Raw genomic sequence first — 13,979 nt, 5'->3', positions numbered from 1 at the left:
TATATGAATGTTCCTCCTTTTAAACCTTGAAAATTTTTAATTAATTTCATTCACTACTATCATTTCATGTAGAAAAGAAACAAGGGGTGTTAAATCTTGAATAACTGACTCTCACATGGATTGGAAAAAGCCAAAAATATGTTATTATCTATTAACACCTTCATCAAAGATCACAATTGCTTCACTTTCCATCATAAGATTCCCCAAGTTTCAAACCCATTATCCAATTTTGAGCAATATGAACCAATAAACATTTAAACATGAAAGAAATTTGCTTAGTAATTAAGGCTTTGAATAACAGATGGCACTACTTTCTTAAAGTCGTACCCATTTATTTAATGCAAAGGTCACCATATCTGAGAAATTTGTTTCTCCTTTCATTTGTACAGCTAAGAAAACTTGTCTACATATAACACTCATATTTAATTTAAGAGCCAAAATATAAAGGTGCATATATGGTACACAAAAATCAGCTAGATCTGGAAGTGGTTTTAAGTATTGAATATGATCATGCCTATTCTTAAGATGACAGGCCCACCAGCACATAAGAAAACCAGTTATAATTCTTTATTTTAACATCCAAATTGCACAATACCCATACACAGACCAACAGTTTTCAGTATTTTATGCCACACAAATTTTAAATGACGTCTTTCTTCAAACAAAATACATAAAAACATGTTACCCTGCAATATTTCATCAAAAGTATTTACAATTATATATGACTAGAACACCAAATGTCATGTGAATTATTTCTGCCAATGGATTAAAATAAATTACATTGATTTTACTGACATTGAGATTAGATTTCCTATTTATAGACTGCTCTATTCCAGTTTGATGCCAGGCTATACCAAATAAACTTACCCATTACCATTACACAAGGAACTATTAATTATCAGGTCTGGTGTCTCAAGGTAGACAGGCTTAAAAAATGACTACCTGTCACCATCTTGTATAATTTTTATGACTATATATAAATTTGATTTTTACCATTTTTTCAAAAGTTTCAAGCACAATTTTCTTGTCATTATCTCTTTTGGCTACAATATAATCCACAAGAAACTCAACTAGATCAGTTAAGTAGGAGTCACTGAAAAGACGTTTTTTTGTATCAAGTCTTGCTCAACAAAAACCTTCAATAATTTCATTACTAGATAACTGTCAGTTATAAACTCTTCTTCACTTGATGTAGCAGATAAATTGATACGTTAACTCTTCTTCACTTGATGTAACAGATAAATTGATACGTTTCAGAGATTTTTTAACATTATTCTTTCAATGCCAATTTCTGCTTTTCAACCTTCACAAAGTGTACACAGTTTGTGCAACCTTACTTCCTGATTGAAGGACTTTCAAGACTTGTACCACAAGTGAGCCACAGAAATTTGCTTGACTGCAGTATCTTCAAACACTTTCTTGCATCATATATAACCCTTGTAGTTTAATGTTCTTTGCATTCCATCTGGTTCTAAAAATCTTTTATGTTCACTTTGATTTATCAACTTGTTCACGTGAGCTTGCTTTAATTTGGCTCACCCTGTGTAATATATATCCAATCTTGGTTAAGTACATGGCAGACTTGTTGAAAATGCTTCATCATTGTATACACTGTTAAAATCAGATACTGATGCTGAAATTGTATACTTTGAACATTGTGTGTTGACATAAATGTGTTTAACTTTTATATATGCTAAGAAGAATGTTCATATTTGTTGCTTTTCCCCAATGTAACTGTGATAAGATTTCCTTCACTAACTCTTTCAGAGCTGATGAAGGAAATCTTGTATATTAAAAATTGTGCTGAACATGTGTTTATTTTCAGCTGGCTTATAATTAATGTGGCAGTTTTATGGTATTTTTCTTCCATTGCTATCAGCTTACAAAGATTGCCATTTTACACGTCATTTTTATTCCAAACATTTTGAAAAGTTCAAAAACACAAAGATTAATCAAACGTTTGTCCTTTTCATTATGTTTCTTTCCTACATAACATGCAAGAAAAATAAAATTCCTTTATTTTTATTCTTAGAATTTATGTTCTAGGCCACATTTGGAGTACAGTGTTCAGTTTTGGGCTCCTTACCTTAGAAAGGATATTTACCTGTTGGAAAGTGTTCATAGTAGGGCTACTAAGATGATTTCTGAGATGGAAACATTGTCAGTGTAGGATATGTTTAGATCTCTACTTGTTTTCTCTTGAAAAACGAAAAGTTACAGAGGATCTTATTGAGATGTGTTTAAGTTTAAGGGAATGTATGATGTGATGCATCATCTCTGTTTGTATATGATGGTAATACTACAGGACACAAACATGAATTTTAGAAGGTATAAGTCATCTTCAGCTAAGCATTACTCTATAACAGGGTAATTGGCTTATGGAAAGGTTTCCTTTCAGGTGTGGTAGATGCAGTTAATTTAAGAGAGTTTAAGGAAAAGTTTGATAAATATTATAATAATAACAGCTGGCTTCATGTTTTTCAGCATTTCATTGTTGGATAGATGAACCCAGAAACCTCTTGTGGTGATTTGATGTTATGTTTTCAGTTTATGCAGGCACCGTCCTCGGTATGCTTTAAATAGTAGTTCATAAATAAGACATTATTGTATTGATACTTAAACTTACCTAAGCCTAAAGATTGTTTTTCTTTTCTATAACATTGTGTACACACTGTTTATTTCTTTGCTTGAACTAAGCATAATTAAATTCAAGTTTACGTCATAGTGTATCCTGCCTGTTTTCATGTTGTAAAGCAGAACTGCCTAATATTCTTTGAAAATTAGTTAACCTGAGGATACCATATACATGCATACATATATTAAGTAATATAACCAATGAAATTACTGTTACAGAAAAATGGAACATAATGTTACAACACACACAATCTACTTGATTACATCAGGGGTGCCAGGTGTACACTATCACATTTGAACAGTGAATCTAACTGTCACTCTTATACTGCACTCAAAGTGTGGTGTACATACTTGCAACACCATGAATCATCAAAATAACAGTTTGGACACACAAACTTCTCATCCATGCCTGGCTCAACACAAGTGTTTGAAAAACTCTGTATCCTAATTCTAGACTTTTATCTTAAAAAAAGTTTAAGGTCAAATAATCTGTGAAAAACAATGAAGATAATAAGGACTTTTTCAAGTATACGTCATATTGTGTCCTAGTGATTAGTGTATCAGTTTAAAGATAAGACAATGTCAGGTTCAAGCCACTATCTGCTGCTAAACACACTTCTATTTATGGAGTTTTATAACTGTAAAAGTTAATTTTACTATTATTAAAAAAACTTATGCTGGGTTAGTTCTGGCTAGTAGATCAAAATTAGGGACAGTTGTACCTGAAATTGGCCTTAGACCCCACATGTATATGAGATACCAATTTATTATTTCAGCTATTGATGTATTTTCTTCTATTATTGTGCTTAGTTACTGATGACTGTTAGGAAAAAAAGATATGGCATATAAACAATATGTATATAAAACTTCTCCATTCAACTTGTCTTTCAATTGGGGAGACATTCACACTTTCAAATGTTTATGTATTATTTGTTTATTTTTAGATTTTACATGTAATGCTACACTGAAATTTATCTGCACAGAATCGTACACAGTTTTGAAACTGAGAGACTGGAGGAAAGGAAGCTAGCTAGTCAACAACACCCACTGACAACTTTTTTTTAACACCTATTCAACTGAATAATCGGGTTTGAACATCAGTTATATCACCATTGTTTGTTTTGAATTTCGCTCAAAGCTACATAAAAGCTATCTGCGCTAGCCACCCTTAATTTAGCAAAGACTAGAAGGAAGGCGGCTAGTCACCACCACACACCGTCAACTTTTTGTCTACTCTTTTACCAACGAATAGTGGGAATGACCGTAACATTATAATGCCCCCACGCTGAAAAGACGATCATGTTTGGTGCAACTGGGATTCAAACCCGCAACCTTCAAATTACGAGTCGAAAGCCTTAATCCACCTGGTCATGCCGGGCCACCGCTTATATCACACCTGTGGCTGCAGAGTGCGTTTTTGTACCAACAGGATACGAACCCAAAATCTTCGAATTCTTAGTCAGAGTATTTTATAAACAGTACAGTAAGCCGTCCGTCCGTTATTAACTGTTTAAGCCTACGACCAACAAGACATTGCAAAAATAGTTCTCATGAACACTTTAACTTACCCTAAAAAAACCGCTGCAGAAGCTGTTAATCTTGCTTATTTTTCTCTCTTTCATATTGAACAATGCATAACAATGTTGAGAGAACGTCTTTCAGCCTACCCCATTATATTAAATATTATCAAGTCCTTCCAGAATTTTTTACAGCTCAAAACTGAACTTGTAGTGAATATTTAATATTCTCAATGTATATCGGTTTAACATTAGGACAGCTAACTCAGATACTGGCAGTTATCTGAAACAGAATAATTTAAGTTTATTCTTTTTCGAGGGATGGTATTTTTCTACATCTGTATCATACTACTCGCCAACAGTTATGCCACATCGCAAGTAAAGTATAACCAGTGATGCATTCATTGTATACTAGCTATTCAGGTGTATTTTGTTGGGGGTCTGGCATGGCCTAGCACGTTAAGGCGTGCGCTTCGTAATCTGAGGGTCGCGGGTTCGCGCCAAACATGCTCGCCCTCCCAGCCGTGGGGGCGTTATAATGTGACGGTCAATCCCACTATTCGTTGGTAAAAGAGTAGCCCAAGAGTTGGTGGTGGGTGGTGATGACTAGCTGCCTTCCCTCTAATCTTACACTGCTAAATTAGGGACGGCTAGCACAGATAGCCCTCGAGTAGCTTTGTGCGAAATTCCAAAAAAAAAACAAACAAACAAACGTATTTTGTTGTTTTTTTTTTAAGTACCGGAAATTACCTTTGAAAGACAGCTTGATATGGCTATCATTCTTAGAATTGGCTTGGTTAAAGCTTGTGAATGGTCTCAGTATACGTAGTTAGGCCTGCTAACAAGAGGTTCTAAGATATCAGGTATTGAAGTCTTTCAAATCTTCATGGAGAAAACAATGCACGACTCACAAATATGTAATGAAACACAAACAGAACAATATTCTAAAATACAAAGCAAGTAACCCGTAGTGTATATGAAATTTTTACAATAAATGCCAAAAACTTTTATTAAAATTATCTCTAGTTCCAAAGTTAAACAGAAATAAATTGAAAACAGCCCCGACAAGTGAGAATAAAAGCCACTATAAAACTAAAATTAAAACAAGTAAAGTCTAAGTGAAGCTAGTATTTTACTATACATTTACTTAGCTGAATTCAGCTACCTCGGAAACTTGAATCCACTATTACAAACAAAGCGTGTAAACAAATTACTAATACCTTCCCTTAAGGTGTATATGCCCCCTCGGTGGACTCAGCAGACAGCCCGTTGTGGCTTTGCTATAAAGAAAACACACTATTAACATGTATGCATACACTAAACTTCAGGGGACTTCTAAAAGTTCGAGACCTTAAAAATAGAAACAAAGAGAATCAGTACGGACAACCATCGAGACTTTGCTGAAAAATTACAAGTTGCAAGATAGGTAAGATTTTCGGGAGAAATATAGCTTTACGACAATAACCCTCATAATTATTAAACTCGAAGCCCAAATATGAAATTGGTATTAGAGTGAAAGAAAGCGTCATTTATGTAAAGGGCATGGGCGCCCTCAGCTTTTATCCGATTCGCCGTAAAAAAAATAAAAAAACACACATCTGTCTTTCTAACCAAGTAAGGAGTCATCTTTTCTGAAGAAAAACAGGCAGAGCCGCTCACTTTCCGATTTACCCACAGCGCGTTTCTAACGTAAGAAAAAGTTGAGTAACTAACGTAAGAAAAAGTTGAGTAACTTACTTGAGCACTTCACTGCGTTCAAACAAAGAAGTACAAAGAACATCTTTTTACCATTAAAAAAAAATCGCATTCCATTTCACGTGGTATTTTGTTATTAATTTTATTGCTAGAGATAAAGTATTTTAAAGTTAATAGGATCTTACTGGGTTTTGTATAATATCAAGTGTTAAGAAGTTGAAAATTTATATCTTGAGAAAAACTAATATAACTAGACTTTTGAATTTTAGAGAGAAAAAACAACTTGCCAACACCAGCCGCGCAACTAATATCTTTAAAAGGATTTGCTCATTTTCAATCCAAAATTACCCTCCAGTTGTATGTCTGCAGACTCTCACCACTGGAATCAGGGTTTCGAAACCCATGGTTGGCAGAACACAGATAGCCCATTGTGTAGCTCTATGCTTAATTCCAAAGCGAACAAACAATCCACAAATTATTGTCAGAGCTAAAATAACATAACATTTTACAGATTAAAATATGTATTGTTCTAAGTTATTACATAAAACAATATGAACCATTTTATACTTTCACAATCTTTCCTTTTAATTATTGGCCTGGCATGGCCAGGTGGGTTAAGGCGTTCAAGTTGTAATCCGAAGGTCGCGGGTCCGAATCCCCATAACTCCTAACATGCTTGCCCTTTCAACTGTCGGGGTGTTATAATGTAACAGTCAATTCCACTGTTGGTAAAAGAGTAGCCCAAGAGTTGGCGGTGGTTGATGATTACTAGCTGCCTTCCCTCTAGTTTTACACTGCAAAATTAGGGACGGCTAGCGCAGATAGCCCTCGTGTAGCTTTGCGCGAAATTCAAAAACAAGTATTTAAATATGACTTTTTTTCTAGCATATATATACATATATGTATTTGTGTGTAAATGTTAAACGTTTATGGCTAATAAAAAACTTCTAATTTCCTAAATCGTCACCTTCGTGGCCAGTTTTCCACAGCCCAAAACTGCGAAATACTTTTTTGAGACAACAAGACGCGAATCATGAATTTTATAATGCACCTAGGGAGGGGCATGCCTATCACTCCTTTCACAGTTAGATGCTATAAGATATTCCCTAATATACGGGGAATTAATCTGTAACAACATATTTCAAATAATGCCTATTGTAAATGATGAGATATCGTATTAATTTAATGTGATTTTATAACTGATCATAATTGTTGACAATCAAAAATTGAAAAATTCGTGAATAAAAATGAAGTAATCTTTAAAACATGATTTCGATATGGACAAATGAAAAGACTAGTACAGTTTTATGCTAAATATTTTGGAATTAGAATTTTGATTTTGTGTGACTGAGCTACGAGATGTGAACTATGAATTTTCTAATTTATAGTCTGTGCCCATCAACCACTAGGACACGCCTGGATTACAATACGTTAGAGTAAGTTAAATATATTGCTCCTTCATGCTTCGCAGGGAAAAGTATGGACAGAGTTCAAAAAAGATCTACATAGTTTAATTGTTTTAATTAACATTGTGATTAACTTACAATGAGATGTTTAAGAAAAAAGGCGAAAGGTAATCGTAAAATAAAGTTATTGCTTATTCGGTCTTACCCCATGAGGAGATCCTTTTGTCTGCTGCAATACACAAAAGTTACAAATCTAATCTGAGTGTCATTTCAATACCTGTTATTAAAAATGTGTTTGTAAAGCTCGGCACTACATGTATATCGTCATGCTATATACATTTTAAAATAACTAACAATTTAAAGAAATAACCTTTAAAATGTATTAATTTTAAATAAAGTATAGGTCTGTACAACTTGGGCGTTACTTTTCTATGCTGGTTTCACGATATAGCTATTGCTATGGTCTGTAAAACGATCATGTTCTCAAATTTTTTTAGATTTTTTTATCAGTAGTGCCGTTCAAGGTTAAGCTATCACACAACCTGGCCTTGAGTGTCTGAAACTAAATTAGGTTCTCAAGGGCAAAGTTTGAAGTTCTTCATTTAACATACTAGATATTTTTGTTGCACACATTAGGGGTAGGTTGTATATTTTGGTTATTCATCCGTAAATCTTAGATAACCTTTTTACAGGCCACACTATCAAAATGTTGTAATGAAAGCGCCTAGATTATAATGTAAAAAGCAGTATTTGTTTTAACCAGAATCGTGATGCAGCCTGTGCATATTTTAATAGAAATGTGAAAGCTTTTCTTATCAAATGTATTAGAAATGAAAATATGATTTAATCCCTTACACTTGGTGTAGAAAATATCCTGACGATAAAGCATAAATGTTTTCTAAGAGCATATTTATCAATCAGTAAAATAATTCTGTCTCAGAAATATAAGATTTATATAATTTATTTTAATAACGATGTTTATACTGGATACACAGTTTTCAATCGTCGTTCGTTTTATACGCCTAAGTTTGCAAGATTCTAAGATAGACAGACATTATTAATTTTTTTTGCTAAATACACTGAATATACGTAAACATCTCTTATCATCGTGACATACTTTTAGAACCACACTTTCAATAACCATTCGCTGTTGTCTGTTTTAAGTGTTTAGTTGTTGGTAGGGTCAAGTTCTCATCAACCTCTTCCTCCTAACATTACTAGTGTTAAAAATATATCAAATGCAGCTAATAGTATTCGTGCACCAGGTTTATTAATTCAATAATCGTTGAGCCTGGCATGGCCAAGTGCGTAAGGCGTGTGACTCGTAATCCGAGGGTCGCGGGTTCGCGCCCGCGTCGCGCTAAACATGCTCGCCCTCCCAGCCGTAGGGGCGTATAATGTGACGGTCTATTCCACTATTCGTTGGTAAAAGAGTAGCCCAAGAGTTGGCGGTGGGTGGTGATGACTAGTTGCCTTCCCTCTAGTCTTACACTGCTAAATTAGGGACGGCTAGCACAGATAGCCCTCGAGTAGCTTTGTGCGAAATTCCAAAACAAACAAACAATAATCGTTGTTGCATATTTCCTCATCTATTCAAATTCAGGGCATTTTTCAAGATGGAGGAAATTTGTTTTTTCTTATTTGATCTCGGCAGAACGCCCCATAAATAATAAAATGTTTAAATTTGTATGAAGAGTTTCATTGATAAAATTCGTGTTTACCTTAAACAATGTAAAGTTGATAAATAAGAAAAATAAGGATTTTCACACATTTCTTAGTTTTTTTGTTTTATATATAGATATTATGTAGCACTGTCATGGATTTTTTTTCATATATTGCAACATAAAGAGTTAACTTTATATTTGAAAAATGTAGCATTACCTTCTAGCGTACAGGGAAGACAAGTAGCTCCCATATTATTAAACTAATGAGTAATATTCTAACAGAAATTTGATCAAAGAAAGGAATTACCGTCAGTGTAAATCAGGAGCGTAGATCCTAGGGGGATGGGGTATGATGCATACAATCATCCCCTTACAGTTTGGTCTGTTGAATTGTTTTATTTCATCACAGGCCTGCAAATTGTGTGTTTGTTCTTGTGATTCTCGTGTTCTTACCAATCGAATTACATAATTAGGCCTAGATGTAGGTTTTTTTCAGTAGCCGAAATGTACATCTTTAATATGGGCGTGCTTCTAAGCTTTTCGATCTAAGTGATAGTTCGTAAGTATCAGTCAGTTGGCCTAAGTATACATGCAAGTATCGTGGCAACAAGATTACTTTGTGACTGCATGTTTATAGCTTTCAGGTTCACGTAATCAGAGATTACCAATTTGCAAATTGAACAGTCCACATAAGTGGTTGCAAAAATCATCCCCCCATTTGGTGTAAAAAATCTACGCCCCTGGTGTAAAGGTACCTGAACTAAGACAGATGAAATCAAACTAGTTTTATTTGTTATCGTAACAATGCACGACGACTTGAAAGAATAAATGCCCTTCAATTTTAAGTGCCATAATTGATACAATAAACACTCTTACGCTTACTTCTTGTAATTTTGAGTTTATTTGGATTGCTTAGTAAAAATAACGTCAAGTCCTGTCCACGTAATGATAACAAATTAGTTTATTTCTTCTATGACAGTGGTTCTCATCCTTTCTGAATCCACTGAACTCTTCTGGCGTCAAGTTTAATATGTGTCCCAGAACCCTTCACAACATTCATTATATGAAAAAAAATGACAGTGTATATGTTTCATACAGTTACGTACCCATACACACACATAATACAAAGCATGAAAAATACACATACATGTCTAACGAGAAACGTGTTCTCTCAAATAATAAAATTTACAAGACACAAGCACTTGTTGTGCCTGGTCTCACTCACTAACTTAAATTAATAAATATTGTACATTCGGTTTGCAATTATATGAATAGCAAGTATTTAGGTATTAGAATACGTGGAACTTTTGCATTTCACGGAACCGTGGTTGAGAAGCACTGTTCTATGACGTTTATACAAGATATCATAGGCGTCGCCAAACACTGGCAGACGGGAGCTGTACACGTTTCTATTGGTTGAGGAATAATTTGTGAGCGTTTTTTCAAGTTAAAAAAATATATTCATAAACGAAACGCTTTCGCAAAATATTTCATGTCATTTGGTAGATAATTTTTTGCTCTAATAGATGGTGTGTTTGATTTTCATATGTCTTTAATTTTTGCTTTCATTTTCAGCTCATTAAATGGAATGTCAAGTGGACAAAATCGAGCATTTTCGACACCATCTGCTTTTCGCATTTAATTTCTTGCAATTTCGTTTACAACAATGCATACTATATACCTAGGTATTACATGAAATAAAGTATCATAATAAATGTTTTGGGTGTAATGTGTTCATGCATTGAAGTATTGTATAGTCTTGCATGTAATGCTTGAATGAAATTATTTAAAAACGCTCACGAATTATTCCTCAACCTAATATCTTAAAGTTAAATTGCCCCGAATCCCCAGTTGGTACCTTGAAATATCAGAGTAACAAACCATGATCGATACTCTATAGAAACGCAGAAAATACCCAACACCGAGTGTTTTAAATATTTCTGCAGGACGTCTTTGCAGGATACTTTGACACAAATTGTTGGCCTAAGTTCGCAATGTAGCAAAGGAAATTCCAAGACTAATGGTACCTACGCCTATACTAAAAATTACAAAACTCATAAAATGCCCTTCATAATTGGTCGATTAATTGAATACACGCGATAATTCTAACTTTAAATACTTAATAACTTTGCTAACACTGAACTGAATCACTCATAAATTACACAATAATTCTTAATTAACTGTTCATTCTTACTCAGTCCATTTACTCGTATTTATATCTACTCACATTTTACTCTGTACACGAACTTTTCTTATTCTGAACCCTTTATAAACATCTAGGTTGCGTTAAACAAAAAACATGTTTACATGTAATATACAAAAGCAATAACTTGCATTTTTTAAGAAGAAATAAAGTGTTCTTTTTTGTTGTTGCGGTGGGTCAGCGGTAGATCACTGACTTGCAGAGTTAAACTTTAGAATGTGACAGACGTAGAGCGGACAGTCAATTTTGTGACTTTACATGAAGAAAACAATAATTTCTCTTTGTAATTATTCTATGCAATTCTATACATGACTGACCAATGAAATTAAGGCATTATTTATTGGCATGGTTTCTGTGATAAAATCTCAAAATCATTCTTACAAAGTATCAATTATAAACGCTAATAAACTTCAGTGGTAAACACGATTGTTTCATTAGCTAGTTAATCATTACTCATGAGTTTTCCAAGAAATGCAGTTCCTGGATTTATTTAATCTATCTCTTTACAGGTAAGTTCCATTTTTGATATTCTCAAGCACACTGATAGCCTTGAAATTACCAGTAGTACTACTATAATCAAAGGAACGTTGAGAAATCTTATGCTGGAGTAGATCTTCATTCTCTGTCTCTGGCTGAGAAAATAAGAAAGCAAACATAATATAAAAACAAAGTGGGGTGTAATGTGTATTAATCAACACACTGACACACATGGAAGCTAACGAGAACGTCCCCCACTGGAACAGCGGTAAATCTTCGGACTTACTATGCTAAAATTAAAGGTGGACACAGCAGATAGATAGCCTGTTACGGCGCTGCTATAAGAAAAACACACATACCAACAAGAACACAGCCCTCTTCTTACCCTGAACGAAGATCTGATTAAGACATGAAGACAATCCAAATAGTGCCAATTTAGAAGAAATTCTCTATAAATGTAAGAGCATGAAAACTATATACAAAATATAATAGTGTGATCTCTGTGGTAAGAAAGTATGTGTTCTCAAAACATCAGCCAACCTGCCGTAAGGAGAATTTCAAGTGGTCGGTCTAAGAAAATTTCGCCGGCGTTGAGCAGGAGGATTCGATGGGTTGTCCGGCAAGATACCAGCCGATCGTCGAACCAGATTAAGGCCCTTACGAACGCAGACTGCAGCTCGAAAACAATAAGATGGCATCTACGAAAGAAAGGCTTTAAAAACCGTAAACGTCTTCAAAGGCCACGCCTCCTTTCACACCACGAAACAGCTTAGTTATACTTTGCTGAGAAGCACCAAACATGGGACGTAGAAAAGTGGACAAAGGTTTTGTTCTCTGATGAGAAAACATTTAACCTGGATGGTCCAGATGGTTTCCAACGTTACTGGATAAAGAAAGACATTTAACACAGTGGAGGAGGTTCCATCATTTGTTCCTTCCATGGAACAATGGAGCTCCAGGTTATACAGGGGCGTCAAACAGCAGCTGGTTACATTGGCATGTTGGAAAGAGCATCCTTATTGACTAAAGGCCCTCGCTTGCGTGGAAATAACTGGATATATCAGCAGAACAAACACTGCAATCCACAATACCCGCAAAACAAAGGACTTTTTCATGGCGAATAACGTGATTCTTTTGGACCATCCAGCGTGTTCGCCTGAAATGAACCCCACTGAAAATGTTTGGGGGTGGATGGCAAAGGAAGTCTATAGAAATGGACGTCAATTCCAAACAGTGCATGATCTTCGTGAAACCATCTTTACCACTTGGAATAACATTCCAACCAGCTTTCTGCAAACGCTTGTATCGACCATGCCAAAGTGAATGTTGAAGTTATTCGCAATGACGGTCGTGCAACTCACTACTGAGACCTCTTGTTGGGCATTTCCTACCCTGTTTAGGACTTCTTTTTGGTATGGTCTTATACTTTTGACCAGCTAATATTTAGGCTAATTTTCCCTATTAAATGCTAAAAAAGTTTTTTTTTTTTATTTTCCTTTTTCTTATTTTCATCTTTCAAAGTTCTACTCAAAGAAGTGGTTGAGTCTAACAATGCAAAATGAATATTTTTTCTTTATGTTCATTGGCCTTAAGATTTTGGCAAGCAATGTGTATATGTAAACATATTTTGCTTACAAATAATTTTAAAAATTAATTTTTACAATGTTCAAGTTTATAAAGTTTTAAAAATCGATAATAATTTTATTATTGAAGTAAATCCGTTGCTCATAAATGGTTTTTCGCAATTTTCCTGTTTTATTTATAACATATTCAAAGCTACAACATAATGTTAAATGTAACAATTTCCACTTACAATGAATTTCTTCAGTTTATCAACTTCTTGTTATTAATATTCAAAAATAAGACATGAACATGAATTTGTTCTGAATTGGTTTAAATCTATATCATGAAAGTTTGTGAAAAGTTTTAATACCTTAATAAATTAGTGCTGCAGCGAATTCTGTCGTTGGAGGAATTCCTTTTGATTATTAGTTTTAAATAATGCGAAGAACTGACCGTACAAAGATAACAAATTTATCCATTTCTTTAATAACGTTTGTACAGGCTACATTCATTAATATGATTAACGCACAAATAAACTTACTTGCAAAATTTCCTGACTGTGGCTTTCAGTGTAATACAAAACGTTTTCAGATGTTACTGAAGTCTCAACTTTCATGACATTTCGAGGTTTTGCATTATCACGAAGTCATAACAAGTTCCCTCTAATAAAGAAATATCTGAATGTACAAAGCCTTTGACGATATATTCAATTTATATGATGTGGTTTATTTGAGAATGCCTTTGTTTGCAATTAAGAAAAAATACCTACGAAAGATGTAGTAAGAAGAAAAAAAAAAACATACAACTAGTAGGGATGTAT

The 13,979-nt window shown here is 34.2% G+C and overlaps 1 long non-coding RNA gene across 1 annotated transcript; it reads right to left on the bottom strand.

Annotated features, from left to right (window-relative positions):
• Positions 1 to 232: 232 nt before the first annotated feature.
• Positions 233 to 7,681, bottom strand: LOC143227815 (uncharacterized). The gene is made up of 4 exons (XR_013015070.1): positions 7,458 to 7,681; positions 5,372 to 5,431; positions 4,902 to 5,033; positions 233 to 1,611 (listed from the first exon to the last, which is right to left on the bottom strand). It is a non-coding gene; the product is annotated as an uncharacterized LOC143227815 (long non-coding RNA).
• Positions 7,682 to 13,979: the final 6,298 nt, after the last annotated feature.

This window comes from Tachypleus tridentatus, chromosome 1, assembly GCF_004210375.1.
Source record: "Tachypleus tridentatus isolate NWPU-2018 chromosome 1, ASM421037v1, whole genome shotgun sequence".
Lineage (NCBI taxonomy): Eukaryota > Metazoa > Arthropoda > Merostomata > Xiphosura > Limulidae > Tachypleus > Tachypleus tridentatus.
The sequence above is the reverse complement of the archived record's forward strand: the minus strand, read 5'-3'. Positions and strand labels throughout refer to the sequence as shown.